Source organism: Trachypithecus francoisi, unplaced genomic scaffold (assembly GCF_009764315.1).
Source record: "Trachypithecus francoisi isolate TF-2019V2 unplaced genomic scaffold, Tfra_2.0 Lachesis_group9, whole genome shotgun sequence".
Classification (NCBI taxonomy): Eukaryota; Metazoa; Chordata; class Mammalia; order Primates; family Cercopithecidae; genus Trachypithecus; species Trachypithecus francoisi.
In genome coordinates this window covers 29,593,895-29,605,370 of record NW_022681474.1, presented here as the reverse complement: position 1 = coordinate 29,605,370, position 11,476 = coordinate 29,593,895, and positions in this window count along the sequence as shown.

Genomic DNA, 11,476 nt, shown 5'->3' with positions numbered 1-11,476 from the left:
TGGATCACGAGGTCAGGAGATCGAGACCATCCTGGCTAACACTGTGAAACCCCGTCTCTACTAAAAAATACAAAAAAAAAAAAACTAGCCAGGCGAGGTGGCGGGCGCCTGTAGTCCCAGCTACTCGGGAGGCTGAAGCAGGAGAATGGCGTAAAACCCGGAGGTGGAGCTTGCAGTGAGCTGAGATCCGGCAACTGCACTCCAGCCTGGGCAATAGAGTGAGACTCCGTCTCAAAAAAAAAAAAAAAAAGAAAAGAAAGGGGAGTCCCCTTACAAAGTGAGACCTACTTCCACGAGAAGAGTATGAGTGAAATCGACCCCATAATTACATTATCTCCCACCAGGCCCCTCCCACAACACGTAGGAATTATGGGAGCTACCGTTCAAGATGAAATTTGGATAGGGAGACAGCCAAACCATATCAACCTCTGAACTCAGTATATTTTGTGCTTAGGCTCAGGGCTATACAAAACCTTTCTAGAATTAGATTTTGCCACATCCGTTCTGATAACAGCCCTCCTAGCTCAACTTGCAGATTATTCCTTCTTCAATCTAGTTCATATGTGCTAGGTGGTCTCTATTGCTGCCCCAGGGGTGGACCACATGTCTCAGGCTCAAGCCAGTAAGCACATCACATTTCCCTGGCCTTGGTGCTTGCAGACACAAGAATAATTCCTAGTCTTGTAAGCAAAAGAGCTCACTGTTTCCTACTGGGCTTAAATCTTGGACTAATCTGAGCCTAGGACTGCCGCAGTCATCTTGACATCAAGCACAGAGAGCCTAGAAGTTCCAGAAGTGATGACGAGGAGGTTGCACATGAAGTCAATCTAGTGGGAGACAGAGAGGAGAAACACAGAAAAACAAAACAAAACAAATAAACAAACAAAAAACCCAAGCCCTAATGATACTGTTTGAGCCCAGAATCCAACTATGATGGCAGCCAGGCTACCTGTGGACTTTTTCGGTTGAGTGAGAAATTAAATTCCATCTTTGCCTCAAGACTTTTGGAGGAGATGTTCTAACCCTTGTAAATTAATACAGAAATAAGTATATAACAGACACGTTTAATCTGATGCCATCTCATTTCCAGGCCCCCTCCCAAACTCACCAGGGGCTAGAGTCTCAGAGCTATAAAACTGACACAGAAGGATTTCACAATTTCAAGTCACTTTAAAACCAACATCACGGAAAATGTGATCACAGAATCTTTAGCCAAATTCTATTTTGTAGGCATTTTCAAAAATGCAAATCCCATTTATGGGATAATCAAGAAAAACTACCAAGAGAGTAATTACATGCAATCTGCTTTGATTATTGGTCTTAGCCATCAAAACTCATAAATGCATTAGAAATCATATAACAAAGACAAGACATATAGCCTGATTCTGAAGCATGCAAATAGATATACAAAGTACTTCCTGATTTTTATTGGCTGAGTGGTGAATAGGTGTAGTCATACAGTTTTTTCCTTTTCAGGAACAAAAATCTGAGCATTTTGCATGAAAGAAGCCTCATAAAATTGCCAATATGTGGCTTTGGGTTTGAAACTTACTCTGGAACTTAACATTTGTGAAGAAGTGTACTAAGCATTCCCCCTTATTCATTAGAGTCACTCCCTCCACATCGAAGTCATGATACGGAGAACGCAAATTATAATCCTAATTGCGCATGTGGATTCTTTATTTAATACAATGACCCTAGTTTTATAGTCCAGGAGTCCATAGTTGAGGGAAGGTGGTAACCAGTCTCACACAACAGCTTGTAATCTTGGAAATATATGTAAAAAATGAAAAACACCCATGGGCCAAGTTTCTAAAATGGGAAAATGGTGCCATCTTGTGGTTACAAATATGTAAAAATAAAACGTTTTACCTTTTCTCTTTTTTTAGAGATGGTTTCACTCTGTCACCTGGGCTTATGTGCAGTGGCTTGATCATAGCTCTCACTGCAATTCAAATTCCTGGGCTCAAGTGATCCTCCTGCCTCAGCCTCTCAAGCAGCTAGAAATAAAGGTGCACACCACTGTGCCCAGCTAATGTATTTATTTTTCAAGACAGAGTCTCACTATGTTGCCCAATTTGGTCTCGAACTCCTAGCCTCAAGTGATTCTCCTGCCTTGGCTTCCCTGGGACTACAGGTGCACACCACCATGCCTAGCTGAATTATTTTTAAAATTTGTATAAAAGTGGGGTCTCACTATGCTGCCCAGGTTGGTTTCTAACTCCTGGGCTCAAATGATTCTTCTGCCTTAGTCTCCCAATGCACCGGGTTTACAGGCATGAGCCACCACATCTGGTCTCACTTTTTTCTTATATTAAAGAATCATTGCCAAAATCAGGCTCACTTTAAGTAATCATTTCCCTCACTGTTCTGATACACCCCAATAAAGCTTCTTTGTTTCTTCTTTAGAATACTGTTCAAGTGTAGACACCTTTCTTTGACAGTCAATTTCCCTGCTTTTTCAGCCAGGAAACTCCAATTTCCTGTAAAAGTCGTGTCCATGATTGCACTTTAATTTTTGAATCAGAGACAGGCTTTAATTCTGAAAGCTAAGATGATGCATTCATGGAAGAAAAGAAGAAAAAAAAAAAGCTCAAACCAAGTTTTAGACGTTAACACAATAATCAGCGAATGTCTTGAGAAATGGCCCGGGACATTAGAAACAGCACATAACTTGACTTTTGAAAGTCCTTGAAAATGCGGATTGACTTCCAGAAAACATAGTGTTCTGAGAAGTGAGGAGTCAAACACCTTCTTCTCAGAAATTGTTGGATTGATTTTAAAAAAAAAAAAAAAAAGCCAAGATAGGCATGAGCCAAGATGTCATCCAAAATACCTCATATTTTGTGGAACTTTTCCTACACAAATGCAAGTGGGGCTAGACTGGAGGAAGTGCCAAGGGCCGACTCACTGTGAATGTCAAATGGTGCCACAGAAAAGCCGGCCGGGTGCAGTGGCTCATGCCTGTCATCCCATCACTTTGGGAGACTGAGGTAGGCAGATCACTTGAGATCAGGAGTATGAGACCAGCCTGGCCAACATGGTGAAACCCCATCTCTACTAATAATACAAAAATTAGCTGGGCGTGGTGGCACTCACCTGTAATTCCACTACTCAATAGACTGAGGCACAAGAATCGCTTGAACTTGGGAGGTGGAGACTGCAGTGAGCAGAGATCGAGCCACTGCACTCCAGCCTGGGTGACAGAGTGAGACTCTCTGTCTCAAAAAAAAAAAATTTAAAAAATTAAATTATACATAAAATTTATTTTTAAAAAAGAAAGAAAAGCAGAGAAGGCTTTTCTCTGCATTACGAAGACAGTCTGGTAAACCCGTGGGCAGATCAGATCATGAAAATTAAAGAAATTTCCCCAAAAGCAATAATGTTTGGGTGGCTTGTATTTATAGTAGGAGATAGGACTTCAGTCTAAATTGATATCATAATTTAAATAATTTATATTTAAGTTTAGTAACATTCCTCAATATTCAATAGAAAATTCTTCCTTTATAAGAATAAAGCATAAATATAGAAATTATCTGCCTGGTAGAGCTATTGATAGAAAAGATGGGAATCAAAATAGAACACGATTTAGAGCGTGATTGTGGAGCTGGCCACAGCAAAGAGAAAGAGAGAGAAGTGAGGAATGAGAGAGTGGGGTTTGGGGAGAGCAAGTGAAAGAGAAAGAGTGAGAAAGTCTCATGTAAGCATACGGTAAAAGCATGTGCCCTAGATTACATATGGCTGAGCCGAATAAGAGAAATAGTAAGTCTAGTTGCAGTGGCTCACACCTGTAATCCCAGCACTTTGGGAGGCTGAGGTAGGAGGATCGCTTGAGGCCAGGAGTTCAAGACCAGCCTGGACATGATAGTAAAATAGTTAGTCTCTACTAACAATACAGGTGGCGGGCACCTGTAATCCCAGTTGCTCAGGAGGCTAAGGCAGAGAATTGCTTGAACCCGAGAGGCAGAGGTTACAGTGAGCCGAGATCGCACCACTGCACTCCAGCCTGGGTGACAGAGTGAGACTCTGTCTCAAAAAAAAAAAAAAAAAGTTTTAAAAATCAACCAGGCATGGTGGTGTGCACTTGCAGTCCCAGCTACTTGGGAGGTTGAGGCAGGAGAATCACTTGAAAAAAAGAATTGTTACCCAAAAAAAAGTTTTCTAAAAAATTAGCCTGGTGTGGTGATGCACACCTGTAGTCCCAGCTACTCAGGAGACTGAGGCAGGAGGATGGCTTGAGCCCCAGAGTTCGAGGATGCAGTGAGATACGATGGTTCCACTGTCCTTCAGCTTGGGCGGCAAAGTGAGAATCTCAAAAAAAAAAAAAAAAAAAAAAAAAAAACGGGGTGGGTGGAGTAATAGCAATAAAAAGGCAACATTTTTGGACTCTCACCCCATGCCAGGTGGAATAGTAAACTCTAGTTATGCAACATTTCATTTAATCCTGTTTGAAAATTAAAAAAAAAAAAAGATGTGATTTTTCCCAACACTACTAGATTTTGGTAACTAAATGAGACTTTTCATAGAGTTTTTTTCCAACTAAAAAAACTACAGATCACTTTAAATATGTATGGCATTCTTCATCAGCACCTGCCATAATGCACATTCATTGACCAAATGAATATGCCAGATATTTTTCAAAAAGTCTGAAACATTTTTAGAAGTAGAATACTGTTGGATACAATGGCCATGTAATCACAGTTCTTGAAATGTCTCTTCCCTCCAAAGTGAGTTAAGTGAATTTAAAAAGTAAAAACATTGAGAAGTATGTAATTCCATACTGAAGCTAGAAACAGGTCCAACCTTATACCACAAACCTAGCACCAAATTTAGATAAAATAACTGAAATGGAAAAGTGACTCACTTTCAATAGAGAAGTATGCAAAGAAGCAGCAAACAAAAGACATGTGGGTAACCCCACTTAGTATGGGCAGTTCAGGAGGCAGAAAGAACGTAGTTGGTCTCCAGCCTATTTCCCAGGGCCCACACTGGAAGAGCTGGCAAATTTATCTTCCACTTTGGTCCTGGATGAAAACACTGATCACCACTTTTACACACCTGGTAATGGAGGGTGCAAACAAAGATTGTACTACAAGAGAAAAGTTCTTAGGTATTTTTTTCACACTTTAATATTTTTAAACTCAAGTTGCTTTAAAAATCAACAGCAAAACAAACTTTCCATCTTCCAGATGGAAGAGTAAGTGATAATACAATCATCAATTCCTGTGCTTTTTCTTACCTTTGAATAGAAGAGTTTTCTTGTGTTACATCTTTTAAAATTTTACTCTAAATGTAGATCTCTAATCGTTTCTATGGATGTCCTCAAAAGATTACCCCAGTGAGGCATTCTTAGCATAGAACTATCATGTATATGTTAACCATAATAAAGAAAATATTTGTTCCATACTTTTGTGGATTTTTCTGGGACCTTCTGGGATCTTTCTTTGTGCTGAAAGAATTAGACTTTGCTCCAGGCTCTGATATGGAACAGGATTGTATATTAATTGAAGTCATTAAGGACGTTGATGGCCATTCTGAATTTAAAGTTGAAACTTCACTTCTGTTCTATTTCCTATTTCAAATTGTATCCAGCAATATATTGCCCAATATAGACCTCAAAGTTTATGCAATGAGATTAAATAACAATATTAAAGTATTCCAACAATCATATGTCAGTATATACCGATGTTCCAAAGTTAAATATAATCTCCCTCCCATTAATAATTTCCAAAGATTTGATTAAATTCAAAGATGAAAACCTTTAAAAAATTAAAATCCCAAATATCTAATTTAAAGTCTAAAAGGGCAAAAATCTGAAAGAAGAAAAAAAAAGCCCTGCTGTCTTTGTTGTGTAGTATGCATCCAAAGAAATGAAAGTCCCAAGTCCCAACCTTAAATGCAAAATCATTCTCCCCAGCTTCTCATTCTGCTCAATTTCAGTTCTGTGAATTCTCCATTTGCATTTTTTCAGGGACTGCAGCCTGACTCTCTTTCTCTGGAGTGGGTTCAGTTCCTTCGGGACCTCAGAAATTGTGTCTGTTTGCTAAAAAGGGGCCTCCCTTTTTAAGGATCCAAAGCATTCATAGAGCATACAAAATTAGACCTCACTGTGTTCCACATCTACGTATTTTAGAAAATAGAGCAATCTCCAATTCCTAGAACATAATCATGTTCCAGAACCCGGCACTTCCTGTTGTCAAGATCATAAAAGAAACTGAAAAGTACCTAAAAATAAAATACTGGTTTCAGCTTTACTCGATTGCTGATCAACCCATGATGTTTGCCTGGGATCCGTGATAGTCACCCTAAAAATCAATTAGAATTGTGCAAGAATGTTCGGAGCAGCATTATGCAAAATAGACAAACAAAAAAAAAAATAGAAGCAATTCAATGCCTATCAACTGATGAATGGATAAACAAAAATGTGGTCTATCCTGGCTAACACGGTGAAACCCCGTCTCTACTAAAAAAAAAATATACAAAAAATTAGCCGGGCGAGATGGCGGGCGCCTGTAGTCCCAGCTACTCGGGAGGCTGAGGCGAGAGAATGGTGTAAACCCGGGAGGCGGAGCTTGCAGTGAGCTGAGATCCGGCCACTGCACTCCAGCCTGGGCGACAGAGCGAGACTCCGTGTCAAAAAAAAAAAAACAAAACAAAACAAAAAAAAAAATGTGGTCTATCCAAAAACTATTCAGCTATAAAAATGAATTTATAGTGGTACATGCTACAATATAGATGAGTCTTGAAAACATTGTGCTAAGTGAGAGAAGGCAGGCACAAAAGACCACATATATTATGATTCCATTTATATGAAATGTCCGTAATAGGCATATTCATAGAGACAAGAAGTAGATTCATGGTTGCCAGGAGATGGGAGAAAGGGAGAATTGGGACTGACTGCTAATAGGTACAGGGTTTCTTTTGGGGTTGATGGGAATACTCTGGAGTTAGATAATAGTGATGGTTGCACAACATAGTTAATATACTTAAAATCACCAATGTGTACACTTTTAAACAGTGAATTTTATGTTCTTCTAAATTTACAGTAGCATCTAAAATAATGTCAGGAGTTTCACCTTTGACAGGATGAAAAGCTATACTTTGATTCCATAAAAAGGATTAAAAGTAACCTATTATTAGAATTAACTGCTCTTTTATTTGAAGCATCTCGTGACATCAGTGTGGTAGTGACATAATTTCACAGTGTGAACAATTCTCTTTGGGGTATTCCAGACAACCTCTTACAGCTATCACTTAATTTTTTTATGAGAAGAATTTACAATCTAAAGTGAACAAAATTAATTTAGAGAAACAGTCGATCTAAATAAACGTGAAACCTTTTTTGCAGTGTAATAGGTACATGTACTTTGCATATCTTCATGTTTTACATTGTTTACAGGCATAGGGTCCTTAAAATAACTATCACACGTTCAAGTTTATGATAACACGTTTTTAGGAGACATATGTCTTCTGTATTTATGTGGTCAGTGATATCACTCTAGACCCTTAGTGGATGAGGCTATAAACATTTTACATAGGCTATGTATTTATCATCTGCTTTCTTGAGAATGGAAATCCAGTTATGTGTTTATTTTCAAACCAAAATGTACTTTTTTAGATCATTTCTACTGCAAGGATTATTGCAAAAAATGTTACAAACAATAAAATAAATAAGTACAGATTTTTTCTACACAGAGTCACTCTAGCGAGGTCTTCCTTGCCTGCATTTGTTTTCTTGCACTTAACCTGCAGTTTCCCTGGTGTCCCTCTGACCATTCCACATGGCCTCGTGCATCTCCCAGGTCCTAGCAAGGACCGTGGCACAAGCAGCCGAGGTGAGCTGAGGTTGAGCTGTGGGAGCACCAGGGACGGCCGCTGAGTCTTTCACCTCCACCCAAGTGCGGAAGGATTCTGCTATTGCAGGCTTCGGTGTCAGCGCACAACCTCATTACAGCCACAAGCACCCCGCATGAGGCAGGTGACACTACGATGCTAGGTAAGTTTGGAAAAGAGGGTTAGAAGCCAGAAGTGAAAAGGGGACAATATTCAAATCCATCCTAGATTATTTTTAAGGCAGCAATTAGTTAAATATTCTATTTTATTTTAAATGAGAAAACGTCACTATTCGTGTTAAATGGACAGGGAATGGTTCAAGAGCCATAAACCCAGACTGTGCAGGACAAGCAAGTTACGACGTTCTAGGACTTCGACAAAAGGAGGTTGTTGTCTTGCGTTATTTCGAGGTACTGATGGGGCAAATGACATTTCTGTTGTTACTGGCAACAACAAAGACTGCCTTTTTTGGTATTCGTCCCACAGCCTCTTTTGAAAGAGCCTCTTCCACCCTTTGTGCTCTTTAGGAATGAATCCAGGCTTGACTCTCAGGGTTTAAAGCTCATGGGGTTTCTCCTAAGCCATGTCCCTGTAGGAAATTTCATCAGGAGCCTCCACTTACCTAGTTACATGGCTTGAAAGATGATCCCAATTCTGAAATGAGATGCCACCCTGAGCAGAGGGCCCAGCCAACATGTGCCCAGATTCCTGACCCAGGGAACTGTGAGATAATTCATTTGTGTTGTTTTCAGCTGGTATATTTGTGGTACTCAAAAACCAATGCAACTTTAAATAAATATATCAACTTGAATAAACTAATTTTATTTATATATGTGTATTTATTTGTGTATCTGTGGATGTACACAAATGTTGACAAAGAGGCTGTCCCTAACAAAACTCTAGACAGGCTTCTCTGAGCTCTTTTTTGGCTAGGCCTCATCTTCGGTGTGTTCTCCAGAGCCCAGTTTTAGCAAAGGCTCCTACCAAATTGGTTTTGCCAGAATCTCTCACCCTTGTTATCTGATCCAAGTCCCTATTCCCCAGCATCTCCCAAGTGATTATCTGATCACCTCAGCTTGCATTCAGCAAGAATGTAAAGTCCATTTAGCCAGAAATCCTTCACCAGAAGTAGTTTCATGTGGTTTGTGCGCGTTTTTAAATATTTAAAAGTGATCCATGCTTTGTACGTGGTTCTAAATGCTTCTGTAAGATCTCAGATTTCTTTTAGTTTGAACCTTTCATGTATTGCTTAAGCAAGTGGGTGAGGGAACTGTGAACCCCGCCTGCCTTCTCTCAGCTCTCCTCACTGAAGACGGGAATGCAGTCCTCCTCAGTGGCACCTGTGACCCCTGGCTGCAGTGCCCAGGTGACATTCCTGTGGAGAAAAGCACTTTAGGACCGGTCTGCAGACACCCTCTCATGAATCTTCTGCTTTACCATGAAGCCTGGGAGAAAACAAAGGGGAAAAATGTGAGAAGAACTACACTTCCCTTTCCAAATAGAAACCTGTTGGGCAGAGGCACATGCAGCTGAGGACAGAGCTCAGCATTTTATGTTAAATTTGCACATAGTTTCTGTGACCTCATTTGACAGACTGTTTTTGAGCTCCCTGTTGCAAATGTGTCTATTTTCCCGTTCACTTAAACCTAAGGGAATACTCGCATCAGCCGCAAGAGGTGATTCTGTTGCACTATTGCTCCTATATTCTCTTACGGCTGTCACAATGACACTGATATCACACAGTGACATGAACCTGGACGTAGGGCAGGGTACATGCAGAAGAAGAATGTGCCATGGTTAGCCTAGCACTCATTAAGTCAGCTAAAATTGTGATAAGGGAAAAAGAAAACGAGTCAAACACTACATTCAAGGTACCCAGAAGTGAAAATGGAATAATCTTGACCAATTCGTGATGGCAAAGCCACATTGCCTGTGTCATTCCCGATCCTTCTCTATGATCTGTGTTTATGGAGTAGATCTATGTGTAGCCTCTCTTACATAGAATAAGGTTCAATTAAAGGTGACAGAAAATCCCAAAAATGATAGTCCTCTAGGCAAGTTAGCATACTTCTTGCTCATGTAAAATCAGCAGAGGCTTGGCCATTCAGGTGTGGCAGCTCCACTTCATGAGCCATCAGAACTCCGCACTCCCCAGCTGTGCCCAGGGCACAGCTCACTTACTCATAGTCACATATGGCTGCTGGAGCTCCAGGAAACACAACTGCATCCCAAGCTGCAGTCATGAAAAAAGAGTAGAAAAAAAAAATACCTCCTCCCATAAGGAAAGTCCCTGGAAGTCACAGCAAACAGTTTCGCCTCTACCTCACCTTCCCAACTTTAGTTCCATGGCCACACTGACCTGCAAGGGAGGCTAAGAAGTGTAGTATTTACATGGATGTTGATGTTATCAACTGAATATGTGGGGCTCTAGTAACTAACAAAAAAAAAAAGAGAATAAATATCGGGAAGAAACTCGGATTTTTAGACACACAAAACACTCATTCCATAATAGTAATGATTCCTTTTTAAGAAACTATTTTACATTAACAAGAAAAGACTTGGGAAATTCAACAGACCACTGAGAAGCATATGAATAGGTAATTCAAAGTAGGAAAAACTTTAGTAGATTAAAAATATGTGAAGGGAAACTCAAAAAAATTAGTCATGAGATAAATGACACAAAAGAGCGCTTTACATCAATTTACCAATTTTCAAAATTTGAATTATGCCAAAATTAGTGGAAATGTATGTGGATGTGTTTGTGTTTTATCTCAAGGATTCAGACACACTTGGAGATTTTCTTCATACTTAGTGAAAATAATTATGCATATACTTTATGTCCCAACCATCACATCCTGGGCATATTCCCCTGACAAGAAGCCATGGAGGACATTTTCAAACATCTTATTTGCAACATTTGTTGTACTGCAAAGTATACTAAATTTAGATGCCCTTTACCTGGAGATTTTGTGTATAAGACATGGCTGTATTTATTGTATACATTTATATTTATATACTATATATATTTATATATATCATAGCTTTTATAAATAATTTTGTATAAATGTGCAGGTGGCAAGAGGGCCCAATGGTCCCTAGTATAAATGTATTTGCATCCGTTTTTTGTTTGTGTGTGTTTATTTTCTGGCTGTGTTTGTTTTATAAATTTATATTTATAGATGTATATATTTTTCTCGATATAGCGATTATCACAACTTCATCATGCTGTAATATAGCTATATTAACTGTATATTCTATATGAAATAGATATATGTGCACATATATGCATATATACATAAATACATACAAACAAAGCACTATGGGTAGGCCTCAAAAACAGTGGGTGTTTACCATCTGCAAAGGGGCCATGTAATGTGGCTTTCTGGCTCCTTGCCAGTAGGTGGCAGTATTGCCCAACACCCAGGAGTGTAAAAGTACGTGCATCTGTTTGTGGGAGGGGGTGTGTCTTTGTGTGAGATTTTTGGGTTCTGTTTAGTGTGTGTGTGTGTGTGTGTGTACCCACATGCTTGGGGGTGTATAATTTATATATGAATATACATACATATCTTTATATATGAATATATGTACATACGTACATCCATATTTATATATAAATCTATGTGATTATATATGTTTACTAAGT